Source organism: Nelumbo lutea, chromosome 2, assembly GCF_056320005.1.
Source record: "Nelumbo lutea isolate HS-2025 chromosome 2, American lotus-T2T, whole genome shotgun sequence".
Classification (NCBI taxonomy): domain Eukaryota; kingdom Viridiplantae; phylum Streptophyta; class Magnoliopsida; order Proteales; family Nelumbonaceae; genus Nelumbo; species Nelumbo lutea.
This window is the reverse complement of record NC_142685.1, coordinates 95,606,433-95,624,921: the sequence shown is the minus strand read 5'-3', so window position 1 is coordinate 95,624,921 and position 18,489 is coordinate 95,606,433. Positions and strand designations below refer to the sequence as shown.

The 18,489-nt window shown below is 34.3% G+C and overlaps 1 pseudogene; it reads right to left on the bottom strand.

Annotated features, from left to right (window-relative positions):
- Nucleotides 1-8,391: 8,391 nt before the first annotated feature.
- On the bottom strand, nucleotides 8,392-17,183 carry LOC148872162 (wall-associated receptor kinase-like 22 pseudogene; annotated as a pseudogene).
- Nucleotides 17,184-18,489: the final 1,306 nt, after the last annotated feature.

Genomic DNA, 18,489 nt, shown 5'->3' with positions numbered 1-18,489 from the left:
ATGATAATTTTCCATGCCAATAATAAAATACATAAGTTCTGCACCTCTCACAGTGGTGCCTATGAATTTATTATTAGCATGGAATATTAGCATTGGTTCCACAGGCAGCAAAGGCCATTACGATGGGCTAATCCGAGTTAGTTTGGAAGGATGCCTCTGTCATTTACATTCACTTATTCAGATGGTCATTTACTTAAACACACCCTGTGGTTACAATGTGACTGAGAGAATTAGGTCCTCGTAAAGGAAGTTTATATCAAATGTAGGCCACTGGATCTTGCTTCCACTATGGTTAGAAAATGCATTGGCATTCTTTTTTGGCAGAAATGGCTAGGCCATCCTAGCCACCATATGACATCTTGTGCTTTTTAAGTCTTAAGTGGCATTTGATAAATATGAAATTTCAGATCTGAAAATTTAAAAGATATTTTTTTGTCTAAAATTTGAAAAGAAGTATATGTGCTTTTCTACTTTAGAAGCTTCTGAATCCATATGTCTGTTTGTATTGGATCAATCATTTACCATCTGAATCCATAGGTGACATCTTTTTCATCATGTTCAAAAATCACTAGGTGTCTAGGGCTCAAGGAGAGGGTGGGCCTGATTATATAGGGAAAATGGCCCATCCCTACTTAAAAGGTAAGGGGTGCAACTTGGGTGAGCTTAGTTTGGATTCTTATCAAAATCTGAGTGAATGCAACCTCAAGGCCAAAGCCCAAAGCATTGTAAAATGCTAAGGAACCATTTTGTTTCTTAAAATAAGTGCCTAGAATCAGAATTAGAATGGCCCATTTCTATTTCAATTATTTATTTGGAAGGAAAGGGATTCCCATTCTAGAGTATACCAAGAAGTAAAGAACTCATTAAGAAAACCCCAAACCCTAATTTTAATAAAATAATAAAATATTATTAAATTAATAATTAGATAATAATAATATAATAAAAATAAAATAGTAAAATAATAATACAATATGAATTATATATTCATAGAGTAGGAAAAATATTAGTACTATATATAATACAATATTACTATATTAATAATAACAAACAAATATATTAATTATTAAATACAAGAGTATCATAATAAAGAATAAATAAAGTATTTATACAATATAATTAAAGTAATATAAAATAAGAATATATTAATAATTAAAATAATACTAATCATATATTCATGAGAATATTAATAAAATAATATTAGTATAACAAAACATTAACAAATTTAGAATCAAAAGCAAAGATATTATTTATTAAATAATAATCATAGTAATAATTTTGTACAAATATTATATTAATATAATATAATTAAAGTAATAATCAAATACTAACATATTAATTATTAAATAATAGTGAATAAAATTTCAAATACTAAATTATTAATAAACTATAATAATAAAAATATTATTAAAGTCATAATAAAATACTCATAAATTAATGATAAATTATAATATATTAATTATTAAATACTAATGAAGTAATAATAACAAAGTACTAATGAAATAATAATTGTATATTCATAAAATATTAATAAAGTAATAATAAAATAATAAATAGACTAATATAAAATTGAAAATTTTTAATTGATTCCAATTCCAACTCCAAATGAACCAAAAAACAACAATCAGTATCTGATTCTAATTCCTGATCGAACCAAAGAAGCATAGAATAAGTGATTTCAATTCTGATCCCTAAGGATTCTTATTCCAATTCCAATTCTAATCTTGTCTACAAATCAGACGGACCTTAAGTTGGGTCAACCCAAATACGTCCTTACTTAAAAGTAGCTCACTACTTAGACAAAGGGGTTACTATTTCTTCTCTATAATCAAATCTTTGTAATACTTTACGCCCCAATACTTGTTTATTGCTGAATTTTACTAATGATGCCGCAGATGTGATAACCTTCATTGAAAAGCAATGAGAACTAATGGTGAGGGAGAGGGAGATGGATATGAAGAGAGAGATGGAGGAGATTGGTTAGTGGTGGTGTAATTGATGTTATCGAAGCTGTTTTGTTGTTGTTGTCAATGGTCTCTAAGTAAGTCAAGACTACGGTCAAGATCCTAATTGTGGCTCTCCGGGAAGAAGAGAGCCTTAACCCTCAAACCCAAAATGATCTCAATAAACGTTTGCACCAATTGTTTGTCCTCTCTTTCCTTCTCCATATTAGAGCTTTAGGCTTCTCTCTCTCCCCGTCTTTGTGTGTGGAAGATCTCTAACTCCTATTGGATCTATAACTCAATCACTGCTTCTCCACCGACTTCACCCTTGAAGAATTGCCCTATAAAAAACCGAGAATGAATCAAAGGAAGATCCATTGTTCTGTTAAAAACTTTTATGTCTCCGTTTGGAAAATGGGTCAATCATCAGTTGGGCTTTATTTTGAAAATTTGTGAAATAATGAAGGGTAATTTTTAAAATTTGGAGGTACTTTAAGAAAATAGGTTAACAGTAAGGGTGCAATTTTTTAATTAGCTAAACAATAAGGATAATTTATGAAATTTTCCCTTGTAAGAATTGCTAGAGGCTTGGTTATTTTTCAAGATGCAAAAGACATTACTAGAAACATTTGCCCAATGAAGTGATGAACTAGTAATACATCTGAGAGAGGTATGAATAGAAATATTCACAATGTAGCAAAACTAGGACTTTATATTGAAAGATTGTCATTCATGGTAAGATCATCTATTATTGATCAAGTGGGAAAATGTTGAAAATATGGTTTCTAATATTTTAATCAAATTCAACTTTCAATTAAATAAATTCATTCTTTTGAAAATGGTAAAATATAAGATTTATTAAGAAGAAAATGGACTATACCCCCTAAAAGACCAAAACTAGACTCCAAAGTTGACGCCCAATCCAAAACAAAAATAAATAGAGCAAGGCTCCATGCCCATGTAAATATCTAAGACTAGGCTGCACAATTAGGTCAATCACTCTGAACAAAATACCACATCCAAACAAACAATTCAGCTATCACTTTGAAACAAATTCATGCCTCAGTACTGGCATAGCTAGGATTTTTGTTCTAGTGGGCCATAATAACTTAAAGCTTTGTTAATGTTAGAAAGGCTTTTTTTACGTTTTCAACCACCTAAGTTGTATCTCATAGAGGCTTTTGTGCCCATTTTCAACCACTAAGCTATATAAGTCATGAAATCATATCCAATAAAAAATCAAGAAGCCAAAAATAGGCTTACATTAGCAAGGACTTATGTGATGTACAGGCTTTGAGAAGTGAAAGCTAAAAAGTAGAAACACATAAGGTAGACAGTTGTTTTATATTTTAACTTTTTAAATAATTAATAATTATTTATATTTCATATACTATTTTTAATATTTTTTTGCATGCAAAAATAACAAGATAATTAATTACAACTAGGGTTATTCATCGAATGATGAAAGTAACCAAATTGACCAACCCAACCCAACTTGGTCGGTTTTCTAGTGTTTCTAGTTGACTTCGGCTTAGCAATTTCACAACCCGACTAGGTCATGTTAGTTTCGTTTTGGCCATTTGTGTATATATATAATTTGTTAAGAGCAAAGTTCTTAAACTACCCCTACTATTTAGCTAATTAACAAACTATACCCTTACTATTTAACTATTGTCTTAAACCACCCCTAGTATTTGTAACAATTGTCATTGTTATTAAATCATAATGGAAATGATGAAATGTCCCTTTTTCCCTTGAACTCTTCTTCATTTAACTCGAAAAACCCATTTTTCATTCTCCCCCTCTTGCTCAAAACACAACGGCAAACTAATAGAGATAGGTGGCAATGCGAATAACCCCCTCCACCTTCAGCTTCTCTCTCTCTCTCTCTCTCTCCCCTTCATAAACTTCGTTCTCTCTCATTCCCTTCCCTTTCTTGTTTCATCATTGTCACTGCAACAAGTTGCAACAGTGGATTTAAACCCAGCAACAGCTCCTCCCCATTTTGTGTTTTTATTATTCATCCTTTCCCTCTCTTTTTCCCTCGATCACATTTTTCCTCTCCCTTTCATTCTCTCTCTATCCCTTCTCTTGTATCATTAACGCAATGACTTTGGATATGGCAGTACTCCAATGCTACCTTCCACCCTACAACTAACTCTAACATTGGTTTCACCTATATGAAAATTGACGCTCTACTCTGTAATCGTTGCACATTAGTTTATACCTCTATATTAGTTTGAATTGGTTATTATTGAAAAAATCTTGTACCCACTTGATTATTATTTGAAGTGATAAGAATCATTTGTTGTTCGCCTCCTATCCCACTACTTTGTCAATGTAGAATTCACCAAAGAGCCCCACTGCATCAGATATGGTAGCTTCCATGTACCAAGTGTTCAGTTTTATGGATTTGATTCCACTTAATATATGTTGGGATTGTGTCTTATTTTACAACCACTAGATTAATTTTAATATAACGATTGGTGATGTTTCTCTTTAAAGTAAAGAGGTTTTACATATAAAAACTTTCTTTTGTATGTAGGGTTAGGGCTTTTTTGGAGAGAATGTGTGAGAGAAAGTCACAGGCTTTTGGTGTGAGAGTGGGTTTTCTCTTGTTTTTGTTTCTTGGGTTGACAAGAAAGAGAGAATGGGTGTACAAGAGTTAAGGGTTTGATTGAGTTTCAAGCCACAAGATATTTGTAATGCTTCTCAAATTTATTTCATAGTGAATAATAGGTTTCATCTCTCCTATGGACGTAGGCAATATGGCTGAACCACATAAATCTTTGTGTTCTTTATGGTGCTTGTTTTTATTTGTCTTTTCTTAGATTTTATCTTTGTTTTTGCTATTAGATTTCTTGTGATTGTTATTTCAAATACCTTATGATTTTATATTATTGGTGGTTGTTATGAGGCATCAACAAAGTGATATTAGAGCTCTTAAGTTAGTGTTTACAAGGTGTTGGTAAAATTTCTTGAGAGATAATAGCAGCAAAAAGTACACGTCCTTAGTTCTGAATTGAGAGGTTTGATGGCAAAGGAATTTTTACCCTATGTCAAAGAAGGGTAAAGGATGTCCTTGTTCAACAACACTTGGCTAGAGCGTTGAAGGGAAAGGATGGGAAGCTATAAGACATGAAGGATGCTGATTGGGAGGACATCAAGTCAAGGTGTGTTAATACAATTATATTCTATTGTTCTTGGGTCTTGGTTGATAATGTTATGTTTAATATTATGGAGGAAGATTCTGCACCGAAATTGTGGGATAAGCTGAAGAAGCTTTATTTGGAAAAGATGGGAGTCCACGGAACACCTAAATGTGTTCAATAGTATCTTGGATCAACTAGGGAAATTTGATGTCAAGGTGGAGGAAGAAAAAAGGCCCTTTTGCTTCATATCTCACTTCATGATTCATATGAAAACTTGGTAACAATATTATTCTACGGGAAAGATACAATGAAAATAGAAGAAGTTATTACATCTCTTTTATTCAAGGAGGTTAGGAGGAAGTCCAAGTTTGAAAGCGGGCAAGACTTTGCATTGGTTATGCTGAGAATGGATCGGAAATGAAGGTCGTCTGACAAGGGGTCTGAGAAAAGCAGGTATAGATCCAGGACTAGGAAAGGGCAAGATACAATGTAAGAATGCATGGAATTTGGTCACATGAAGAGAGATTGTCGTGCACAAAAAGGAGTGGGGATGAATCCGAAAGCATGGCAGTTGCATCTGATGATGATGGAAATGTTCTCATAGTCTCTAAAGGTATGTGTTATTTTTCTCCAAATGAGTGGGTTTTAGATTTTGGATGTTCTATGCATATTTGCTTTAAGAAGGAATATTTTGACACGTTCAAAGGGAGGAAGACATGTGTTGTCTACTTAGGTGATGAATTTACGTAACATCATGAGTGTTGGGACAATGAAAATCAAAATGTTTGTGCATAACCTTGTATTTTGTATTATTTTCTATGTATTTGCATTGCACATATTTGTATTTATACTCCTTTCAAACTGAACCTAAGGCTGTGGTTGTTGCAGTGCAAATTTATTTGCACTAGTATAAATACATGAGAGTGCAAATTAAAAATATGCAAATTCTCATTTTTATTTTGGATTTTACTTTATTCTGCTTCATGTCTTGATTTACTTAATTTATAGTGTAATCAAACAAAATAAACTAAAATTTGAAATAAAAATACGTTAAAAGTTACACTCAAATCATTTGCACTGTCATAGTTTTGCAGCAATGTATTTGCACTGTTATAGTTTTGCAGCAGTGCAAATTTATTTGCATTACAACTAAACACAGCCTAAGCCTCAGTTTGAAAGGAGTATAAATAGATTAAAAACATTGTATTTTATATTATTTTGTATGTATTTGCAGGGTACATAATTTATATTTGTATTCTTTCCAAACAGAGACTAAAATGCAGTCTTAGCTTATCATAAAAGAGATTAAAATCTGGGTAAAGGCATTCAAATAAAAGTACTCTCGGTACTTGGATACAAATGTGAAGTCAGTGTCATCGATGTGAAAAGGTTTTTTGTTAAAGGAGGGAGGTTCATGCATAGCGATTAGGATTGCAATTTGGATACAAATGGGAGCCTGGTACTCTACCCAACTTGTACTCCTATTGAAGAGACCCAACTGGTACTCTACACAACTCCAAAAGCTCCTAAGAAGGCACTATGTAGGTAGTATGCGATTTACACTAGGGCGACTTGTTCAACCAAATTATCATTATTATAAAGTGCTGATCACACGTTTTGTCTATACAGATAAGGTGCACATGATTATTTATCACAGTATTCAATCCACAGGTTGAGATATAGATTTGACCAATGATCTAAATTTCTAAATAAAAGAACACTTGGTCTAAGCTGGTGCAAAGAAAAGGGTGAGTATGGGTCGATTCGGTTCAGTTTCATGGCAGAGCTTATACAGGGTTGATTTCATATTTTTGGAACTAGAACCTATCATGTAAAAGTCGGTTTCAAGGCCAGTTTTGATCTTGGTTGTTTTTGGGGTCAGTTCTAAAATCTACCCGTTCAAAAATAAACACATGTTCTTTAAAAACTTGACTGTCAATAAATATAATATGTAGTTTAAAACTTATATTATACACATTCAAATAGTAAAATGAAAACAAATGATTAAATAACTTAAGTAATTCAATGGCCTTTCTAAACATGACTGCTTGGGTTCAAATCCTTTTATCTTAAAAGTATTTTATGGTTTATTTCAAGGCAAGTTAATTACACCAAAATAAAACTCATCGGGATAGGCCTTTCTAAACCCTTAGACCTTGGAACCAGCCTGGGTGGAGATCAGTTCTAAAAATTTGGAACCAAACCCTATCCTATAACAAATTGGGTATAGGGTCGATTCAAGGCCAATTTGAAGTTGATTCCATTCGATTCCGAATAGAATCTACCCATTGGCCCAAGAAATCATAACATTAGGTCAAAATTAATTTAGTTAATTGACCTAAAAAGATAATTATGTTTTGTCAATTATCATTAGGCAATATACAAAATGATACATCACTTTGCCCTCTCTGCACCAAAACATAGGGCTATAAAAACATCTAGTAGAATCGAATATGGGTAGATTACACATTAGATTCGCCTGTATTTGAATATAAGTTGGATCTTATCTCTATTGATATATCAGATTTTAATCAAAATTTGGATTGTGTTTCGATGATGAATAGTATAAATAAGTCAAGTATATGGGGTGAATCCATAGTGAATCACTTTCAATAAGATTAAACTAGAATTCAAGTTAAGATAAACAGATACCTAAGACACTAGCAAATCTGACAACGTTTTCCGTGCGTGGCCCACTAAATTTGAGGCTTGGGTTTTTTATCCTTTTTCCATTTTAGTATTACATAGTACAAAATGAATGGAGAATCAACAGGGGTTGAAATAGATCAGAGCAGAGCAAGGTTTACATGTGGTCTTGTGGCCATACTACAAATAGCTCGCATTTCCATGGTTTGGATCCAAAGTCTCTGTATTTGGATTGATGCAAGTGATCAAAGAGGGATCTATTATAAAACCCTCATAATTCATCTTATTCCTTCATGCCCCCTAAACTTTATTTGTCAACTTAATTATGCTAATAGTCAACTTTTTTATTTTCCTTCAACCAAGTAGAAATCCATTAGTTATTTAGCTGGATTTGTGAATTAATAACTAAAATGTATAAAACACACTTATGGTGAAACAGCAAGGACATATGGGTATTGATAAACATGAGAGGACACACAACACAAATGCAATACTCGTTAGAATGCAACAACTAAAGTTTCTAATATCTATATCTTAGTAAATATGACTAGAGGGATGGATTCTGCAGTAATGGTTGTTCATCAACTTGTTGTTTCCATACTTTTGCATCCTGTTGAAGTTGAACCTGTATCCCCAAAGGCCCATAGGTTTATCTATGATGCATTCCACCTCTTGAATGTTCCATTCAACATGAGAATATCCTCGGACCTCCTCAATCCCTCGAGTTCCAATGCAACTTCTTTCATTGTTGGCCTTTCCTTTCCATTTAAACTCAAGCATATCTTTGCAATGTTGGCAACCTTTTGGAGTTCATGTTCTCTACCATCTTTCAAGACTTGAGCATCAAGAATTTCAAAGAGACGATTCTCCATTATTGCAGAAATGAAATGTGTGACTATGCTTCTCCCTTCTAATGGTCTAGTGAATGAAAATGGTTCCTCCCCGGTTAGGAGCTCCACAAGAACAACCCCAAAGCTATAAACATCATTCTTTTCTGTGAGTTGACTTGATTGAAAATACTCAGGATCCAAATATCCCCAAAGGTTCCTTGTACCATGGTGGTTAAGTGGGTTTTATCAATTGCAATTGATCTTGAAGTCCCAAAATCAGACACCTTAGCCCTACCTTTGTTGATTCAAGAGGATGGTTGAAGACTTTATGTCTCTGTGGTAAATTGGTATAGAAGTTGTTGAGTGTAAATAAGCAATTGTTCCTGCAACTTCTGTGGCAATTCTTAAGCGATTGTCCCGTGTTAACAAGAAACCTTCACTTTGATAATGGATATTGTAGAAAAGTGTTAGGCGGGATGAATTAGTAAACCAGTAGATGAACTTCTGTCTCTAAACAACAACCCAACAATTTAACCACATTCCTATGATTGATTTGAAAAAGTATGACAACCTCATTGATGAATTGCTCAAGTTGACTCTCGTCTACTATCTTGGATTTCTTGATAGCTACAATTCTTCCATCTGATAGCATACCTTTATAAATTGTACCCTGTCCCCCTTGACCAAGAATTCGATTTTCATTATATTGATCAGTTGCCTTTGCTAATTAATCTACCATAAAAACTTTTATTTTCTCAACATTGCCTTCTTTCGATGAAATTTGTTGTTCTAATAGCATGCCACCATTTCTTTTATAGAAAATTCCTTTGCATTTCTTTATTTGTCTTTTCTTCAAAACATTGTATAACCAATAACTAGCTAGAAGTAGCATCATACCTAAACCTATACCTGCATGATCCATGGAAATTAAGTAGTTATGGATAACATAAGTAAGAGGAAGCTAACAAATAGAAGATTTTAATGCAACAAAGCCTATGTATGAACTTTGTTAAAAATCTCTGATCACACATACATCTTTGAACAAAAAATGTGCATAATGGCATGGCATGCATGCCATAAAAGTTTAGAGTGGTTGTATGATGTATAAAAGAAATATCAAGAAGCAACCTAAGCAATCAAATCATGTATAAAGGCCCTAGTTAGAGTCATTCATAAATGCTCATATTACAATCAAATCATGAAAAATAAATAGTAAGAAACGTGAAAAATACAACACCATAAAATCAGACCTAAGCAAAAGGGGTAATCAAGAACACTCAGGAGCAATGACTTGAGCATCCTCTATAGATCTATATCTATCTATATCTATACTACTATAAAAAGCACGAATGAGGCCTGAGATTTCTGAAATTTTTTGTGACTAAAATATCCCTCGTTTTGAATTTGGACACCTTTTATTTTGGGGACAAAAATGCAACTTTAATACCATTATTCAGTTCATTCAATTCACTCTCATTAAATCTAATATTTAAGGTAATAACTCCTATTTATTTTTAGAACTCTCTAGACAAAAATAACACTCATTTTGGATTTGGACATTCTTTATTTTGGGGGCAAAAAATATATTTTCAATACTACTACTCAGTTCATTCAATTCTCTCTCATTAAATTCTATATTTAAGGCATTAACTCCTATTTTCTGAATCATATATTTAAGGTATTTTTATCATTACATTCTATTACTTAAGTATATAAACAATTATTTTCATGTTATAAAAACCTATATTTTTAAAATCACCCTAGAAATTAAACCCTTTTTTCCATCTAGGTGGTGGTAAGTAGTTCAACCATCTAGGTCAAATGGGTCAACCCATGATGCCATAATTAAATAATAAAACTTAAAAATAAATAAATATACAAACAACATAAAAAAATAAAGAAAATCTGTACAAAATTTTGGGGCACCACTATTATTATATATCATCATATTAAACATAAATATGATACATTTTTATAAATTAAAACTTTATTAAAATAGAAGAAAGGAAGTATTTTTAATAGAAATGCCCAAATCGAGTAGGCAAAAACCTAGGTCATACAATGGCAACTCAAAAAATAAATATGATAAATATGAAATTTAAAATCAATTTGTTAAAATAAATATGGAAATAGAATATAAAATTTAAAATCAATAAAAAATGAAACCATTTTCTATTTAGGTGGTAGGTTTGTGGTTCAACCATTTGGATCAAATTGGTTAACCCATGGTGTCATAATTAAAAAATAAATTTTTTAAAATAAAGAAATACAAAAAGTTATAAAAAATACAAAAAATATAATAGAACAATTTTGGGCACATGTCTAACATTATATATATGGCATATTAAAAATGAAGTGTAGAAAATACGAATTGTTTTTATTAATGATAGAAGTGGAATACAAAAATTAGAAAATTTGATGTCTAATTGGTTATCCCACTAACTATGTCAAATGGTTCAATTAAATCACCATGTTGCTAATCAAATAAAGGTCTTTTGCAAGGAAGTAAGTGGTTTGGTGGTAAATGGAACCAAAATCATTGTCAAGTGATGGGTTAACCAAATTAAATAGTTGATTTGACCATGGGATAAAACCAATATTATAAAAGGTATGATACCAAAAGAGTTTTAACCAATCATACCCCCAATGAATTTTAATGAATACCACTTGATTGATAGCATATGAAGGAACCTAAGATTAGCTCCAAAAGGGGAAAATGATAGAAAGTAGATTAAGATGGTTTAATTAGGTATGAACAAATGGGTAGGTTCTACCTAGAACCGAATCAAACCGATCTTGAACCAGTCTTAAACTGGCCCTACCCATTCTGTTATAGGGTAGGGTCAGATATAAATTCTTGGAAATCGGCCCCCACTTAGGTTAGTTCTAGGGTATAGGGGTTTATCCTACCTGAACTGACCTGGTGAACTAGCCTTGGTTGAACTGACCTTGGAACCGAACTTGCCTTGAAATAAACCCCCAAAATATTTTTAAGGATGTGAATATTTGAATCCATGCACTCATGGTTACAAAATCCATGGTCTCACTTGACCATCATGTTACTTAAGTGATTTGATCATTTGTTTTCATTTTAATATTTGAATGCATATAATAAATAATGTAAAAGGTAATATTTACAAAATTTAAATTATAATGACAAATTTTGAACCATATATTAATACATTATGGTAATTTACATATTAAATTACTCGATTTGATCAATAAAGATAATATAAATTTTAAATTATATATTATGATTATTAAAAACCAAGTTTTTAAAGGACATGTTTAATTTTTTTTTTAATGGGGAGAGTAAAGAAAGAACAGGTTCCATGGGTAAACCTTGGCACTAACCTCGAAACAGCCAAGGCTAGAGCCGACCCTAGAACCAACCTTCACGGGTAGGTTAGGTTTCAAAAACCTAGAATTGACCTCTATAGAGTAGGTTCAAGGTTCTTCCATGGAACTAAATTGAATCGACCCATGCTTACCCCTAAAGTTTGATCATTTACATGCAAAACCATACATAACATCTATTTAAGAAGGTGATGAATTTAATGTTATGGGGGCTAGAAGAGTCGAGGGAATTGAGAATGACCTATTTGGAAGTCCTAAAAAATAATATAAGTTCCCATACATTTAACAACAGGTATAGCATTTAAGAGAATTGAATGGTGAAAGAGGATTCATGTATCTAATCCCATATAGTTTGGACAAGGCTCTTAGATGATGATGATAACGACCTAATTGGTATCACTTTTATGATATCAATTACATTATGTCTCGATTAATTATTTATCATTTTTATATAATCTCTAATAAGAAAATTTAAATTTTATCATATTTCCATATTCAATGCGTGTGAACATTTACTAGTGGTGCAAAAGGCAAAAGTCATAAGATACCAAAAGATGGGCATCTACCTCCAGTAAAGAGCAATTGAGCAAGTGCAACTCCCTCATTTCACATTCATTAGATTGACCATATAATTATGTCCATCCTATAATTTCATGTATTTATTAAAACCTACTTTCTAGTTTGCATATTACTAAGAACACCCTTATAATATGCAATTATACTTAATTGACATATCATTAGGAATTGTTTGTATTTTGTATGTGGATATGGGCATGTGACCTCTTCAAATGAGTAGAAAATGTGAAACGGTATGGATCTAGGTTTTTTATTCCAAAAATACATCTAACAAACTCTCATATCACACACAATCAAATATTAAATTGAAGAAAAATGATCAAATCACTTAGTTGACTCAATGGTCAAGTGCTTAAGTTCAAATCGTCAAATTCTTAAAATATTTTTGGAATTTATTTCAAGGTAATTCCAATTTCAATATTGATTCTTCAGGTAAGGTTAGGGTAGGATAAACCCTTAGACCAGGGTGGGGGTAGGTTCTAAGAATTTGGATCCAAACCCTACCCGATAAGAGATTAGGTAGGGTTGGTTCAAGTAGGGGTGTTCAAATTCAGATGGTAAACTAAAAACCGAACTGAACCAAACGAATAAGTTTGTTTGCTTCGGTTAATTCGAGTATTGGTTCTGTTCGATTTTTATATTTTTAAAAAAATCGCTATTGGTTTTTGTTGGGTTTTGCTGAGATTTTCAACCAAACCGAACTAGTGCTTTTATTTGATAAAGTACACTAAATATTTAATGTTCCATTTAATGTTTAATGCTTATTAATTATTATCTTTCCCAATGACCAATTTGGCAATTCCCAATTGGGCTTTAGGCCCATTCTAACGTTTAATTAATAATAGTTAATTAAAACCTGGAGTAATTATTAATTATTTGTCAATAACAACCAATTTGGCAATTCCCCATTGGCATTAGGCTTTGGGCCTATTCTAACTTTTAATTAATAATAGTTAATTAATTACAACTATTAGACTTTGAGGCCATTTTGATTTTTTAATTAATAACACTTGTTAATTATTAAATATTCATTAATTGTTGAATGTTTACATTAATGTGGAATCAGGGTCCAAACGAGCCAAAACAAACTGGATTCAGTTATGATCATTTCAATTCTATCGGAGAAAATGGTCAAACCAAATAGTCGATTAGGTCCTTAGTTTTAATTGAACCAACCAATTGAGTTCAAGAGTGGTTAGAGGTTGGTCCATTAAATACCGGATAGAACTTTTTCATTCACTCACCCCTAAGTAGGAGTGTTTTTCTTTTTTAAATATTCATGTGATCATTCCTAGACAAAAACATAAATAGTTCCTAACAAAAGTTCAATTAACTAAGTTGCATATTGTAAGGGTGTTTTAATGATATAGAAATTAGAGGGTAGGTTTTAACAATATTATATGAAAATATGGGGATGTTAAAAAAGTACAGGACATTTCTTTTATTGTTTGCTACTACTTCGTCTCGAAGTTGATTAACCTCAACTCCCAAATGAAATTTTGCAGTAGGATTCACCGGAGCTCATAGGATCATAATCCTCCAACCGGCCTAGGTTAGGCTGATTGTGATTGGTCCGGGTTTTCGTACATCAATGATCAATCAAATAAAAGAATTGTCTGAACTTCTGATTGGATATACGTTGTTCCTGGTCAGGGGTAGTAGCCAAGTGAATACAAGTATACAACGTGTGCTAGCGTGCTAGCTAGAGACTAAAGAAATACTCATGATATAGGTGTACTTGGCAGGCCTTGATTGTGGCTCGTGGCATCAGCCAAATGGGATCCTGGTCTCACATCTCTAACTACCTCCAACCACTCCATGGCAAGGTCAATTATAAAAGGGGGTACTCATCTCAAGGTAAAAGGATTTTGCTCTCACTTGCTCTCTTGATTCAGAATCTCAAAAGAACTTTCCTTAGCTATTAAGGACTAAGTTCTAATCCCTTGTCTCAAGCCTGGTCCAACCTCTCTTTGTCACTTGGATAACTTGATTGTTGGAGTCTTAACCCCTAGGATAACACCCGTGGCCTTTGACGTTTATTCTTCTCTTGCTCACAGATCAGACCATCGGCCTCGGGCACCAACAAAATCCCCTTGTTGCCCTTGGCAGCAACAATTGGTGCCGTTTGTGGAAAACATTTTTTAAGACTTCCCTCTATCAAAGAATTTAATTTAATTAACTAAGCATCTGATATGGCCGATAAACAAGACCACACACACAATGCTCAAAAACTTGGTCACTATGGACCAATTCAAGTTGGTCCTCGATAGGCTAGACAACCTAGCCCAAAGAGTTGATGAGATGGGGCATCTAGACGAGGCCACCCTATTGGGAGCCAAGGGCAGTATAGTGGATGCTCCACTCATGCACCACTGGTCCAGCACTCGATCGACCCCGGAAAGGTCGACCCCTCAACGTCTAACAACAGTAGCCGACGGGCCAGCAAGCCCCCGCCGAAGACCTCTTAGCTCCCTAGTCGAAGGGGTGATCTAGTAAGGTTCCATGACAATTTCCAAGACCACCAACTGCCACCACCACCACCATGTAGAGAGCAATTGGAACGATGAAGGACACTCTAGCCACTACAATCCTCTACTAAGGGCTAGAGGCCAATGCTATGCCTCTCCCCCACTAGTGTCATATCTTCGCAATCTCCTTAAGGATCATTGAGCTCGTAAGGCTCGGGATGTGTCGGCATCCAAGCACTCCAAAAATAGGGCCAACCCATTCTGCGTGAGAAAGAACATGAACGAGGTCCAGACGACTATCGACTGATGCCTCGGTAACCTCTTGGTGTAGATAGGCGCCATCCAAGATCAAATCCGGTCCATGCGCAGGTAAGGTGATGTCTCCTCAAGATTTCCCTGATCTCCACTAGAATAAACCTTCACCAACTCATTACCTCATCCTCATCACTTCAATGCCTTGATCGAGATGGAGGCATTGATCTAGACGACCACTTGGAGAGCTTCAGGCACATTTGTCTTCTATGGGTATTCTGATGCCCTGATGTGCTGAGCCTTCCAAACCACCTTCAAGGGAGTTGCGCACAGATGGTTCTCCACGCTCCCCTTAGTCCATCAACTTCTAGGACTAGTTCGCCAATCTCTTCCTCTTCCACTTTATTAGCAGCTACTGGTGCCAAAAAACCGTCATATCTCTTATGTCAATCAGGCAGAAGTGCGGAGCAAGTCTTCATGCATACATTGACCGGTAAAAATAAAAAGATCACAATCACAAGTAATAAAAAGATTACAAACCAAGTGCAGCATATGAAAACCAATATGTTGATGGTTTAATGTATGAAAACCAATATGATAATCTACATATGAAAATTTTTATTGTATTGAGCTTTCCAAAAAAATTTAAGCAATTTTCATGAATCATGATAGTCTGCATATGAAAATCAATCATGATGGTGTTGTTTTATCATATTGAGTTTGCCAATAAAAATTAAGTAAAAAACTAAGCAATTTTCATGAATCATGATAATCTGCATATGGAAATCAATATGGTGTTGGTTTATCATATGAAAACCAATATGATAATGTGCATATGAAAATTTTTATTACTGTCGATCGTCGCTGCCAAATCGCCGACCACCGCTGCTCCTTGTTGCTACTGATTACAAGAGGAAGGAAACCCGCCGCTGCAAAATCGTCGGCCACTACTGCAAAATCATCGGCCACTGCTGCCAAAATCGTCGACTGTCATTGCTCCTTGTTGTTGCTGATTACAAGATGAAGGAAATCTGCCGCTGCTCCTTGTTACTCATGATCATTGAAGCTCTTTTGAGGAAGGATATCTGTCGTAGTCATCGGTTATCGTGATTCACTATCAATCGTGGCTGCCGCAAGTCGTCAGTCGCGTTGTCGGAGTATGAGGTTTGAGCGGAAGGAAGGCTGGAACTTGGAAGGGTTAGAACGAAAATGAACTTTCATTCTAACACTAACTCGTATGGCTAGAATCGAGGGACATGAATGGTATTTTTTTGTTTTGTTTTTTAAATCGAACGAAAATGAATTACGCTACCCACAAACTGCTGCCTGGTTGAATGAGTTAGTGGTTCGACCGCTCAGATCAATGATTTTTTGACCTTTTCAATGGTTATTTAATAAATAATGATTTACAGTATAATTGGACTCGAGGTTTGAATGGTTACCAGTTTTCCAGTCCAACCATATGGTCCGGTCTAGTTTTGGAAACCATGCTTGAATTGAAGATGAATGAAAGAGGGAGTGGGTCTGCATATGAAAATCAATCATGATGGTGTTGTTTTATCATATTAAGTTTTCCAATAAAAATTAAGCAAAAAATTTAGCAATTTTCATGAATCATGATAATGTGTATATAGAAATCAATATGATGTTGCTTTATCATATGAAAACCAACATGATAATTTGCATATGAAAATTTTTATCATATTGAGTTTGTTAATAAAAAATTAAGCAAAAAATTCAAAGCTCACTGTCGATCGCCAACCACTGCTGCTCCTTGTTGTTGCTGATTACAAGAGGAAGGAAACCCGCCGCTGCAAAATCGTCGGCCACTGCTGCAAAATCGTCGACTGCCATTGCTCCTTGTTGCTCGTTGTTGCTGCTGATTACAAGAAGAAGGAAATCTGCTGCTGCTCCTTGTTGCGCACTGTCGTCGATGAAGCTCTTTTGAGGAAGGAAATCCATCGTAGTCATTGGTTATCGTGATTCACCATCGGTCGTGGCTGCTGCAAGTCATTGGTTGCGTTGTCGGAGTATGAGGTTTGAGCGGAAGGAAGGCTGGAACTTGGAAGGGTTAGAACGAAAATGAACTTTCATTCTAACCCTAACTCGTATGGCTGGAATCGAGGGACATGAATGGCATTTTTTGTTTTGTTTTTTTAAATCAAACGAAAATGAATTACGCTACCCGCTACACACAAACTGCTGCCTGGTCAAATGGTTTAGTGGTTTGTTGGCTCAGATCAATGATTTTTTGACCTTTTCAATTGTTATTTAATAAATAATGATTTACAGTATAACTGGACCCAAGGGTTGAAAGGTTACCAGTTTTCCAGTCCAACCATATGGTCCGGTCCAGTTTTGGAAACCTTCCTTAAACTGAAGATGAATGAAACAGGGAGTGGGTCTGCATATGAAAATCAATCATGACGGTGTTGTTTTATCATATTTTTTCCAATAAAAATTAAGCAAAATATTAAGCAATTTTCATGAATCATGATAATTTGCATATGGAAATCAATATGGTTTTGGTTTATCATATGAAAACCAATATGATAATTGGCATATGAAAATTTTTATCATATTAAGTTTTCTAATAAAAATTAAGCAAAAAAATTCAAAGGTCACTATCGATCGCCGCTACAAAATCGCCGACCGCTATAGCTCCTTGTTGCTGCTGATTACAAGAGGAAGGAAACCCGCTGCTGCAAAATGACCCGCGCCACTGCTGCAAAATCGTTGACTGTCGTTGCTCCTTATTGCTCCTTGTTGCTACTGATTACAAGACGAAGGAAATCTGCCCGCTGCTCCTTTTGCTCACTGTCATAGATGAAGCTCTTTAGAGGAAGGAAATCCATCGTAGTCGTCGGTTATCATGATTCTTCGTCGGTCATGGCTGCCGCAAGTCATCGGTCGCAATGTCGGAGTATGAGGTTTGAGCAGAAGGAAGGCTGGAACTTGGAAGGGTTAGAACAAAAATGAACTTTCATTCTAACCCTAACTCGTATGGCTGGAATAGAGGGACATGAATGGCATTTTTTTGTTTTGTTTTTTTAAATCGAATGAAAATGAATTACGGTACCCACAAACTGCTACCTGGTCAAATGGTTTAGTGGTTCGACCGTCCGGATCAATGATTTTTTGACCTTTTCAATGGTTATTTAATAAATAATAATTTATAGTATAACTGGACCCGAGGGTCACGGTTCTCGTTTTCCAGTCTAACCATATGGTCCGGTCTAGTTTTGGAAACCATGCTTGAACTGAAGAT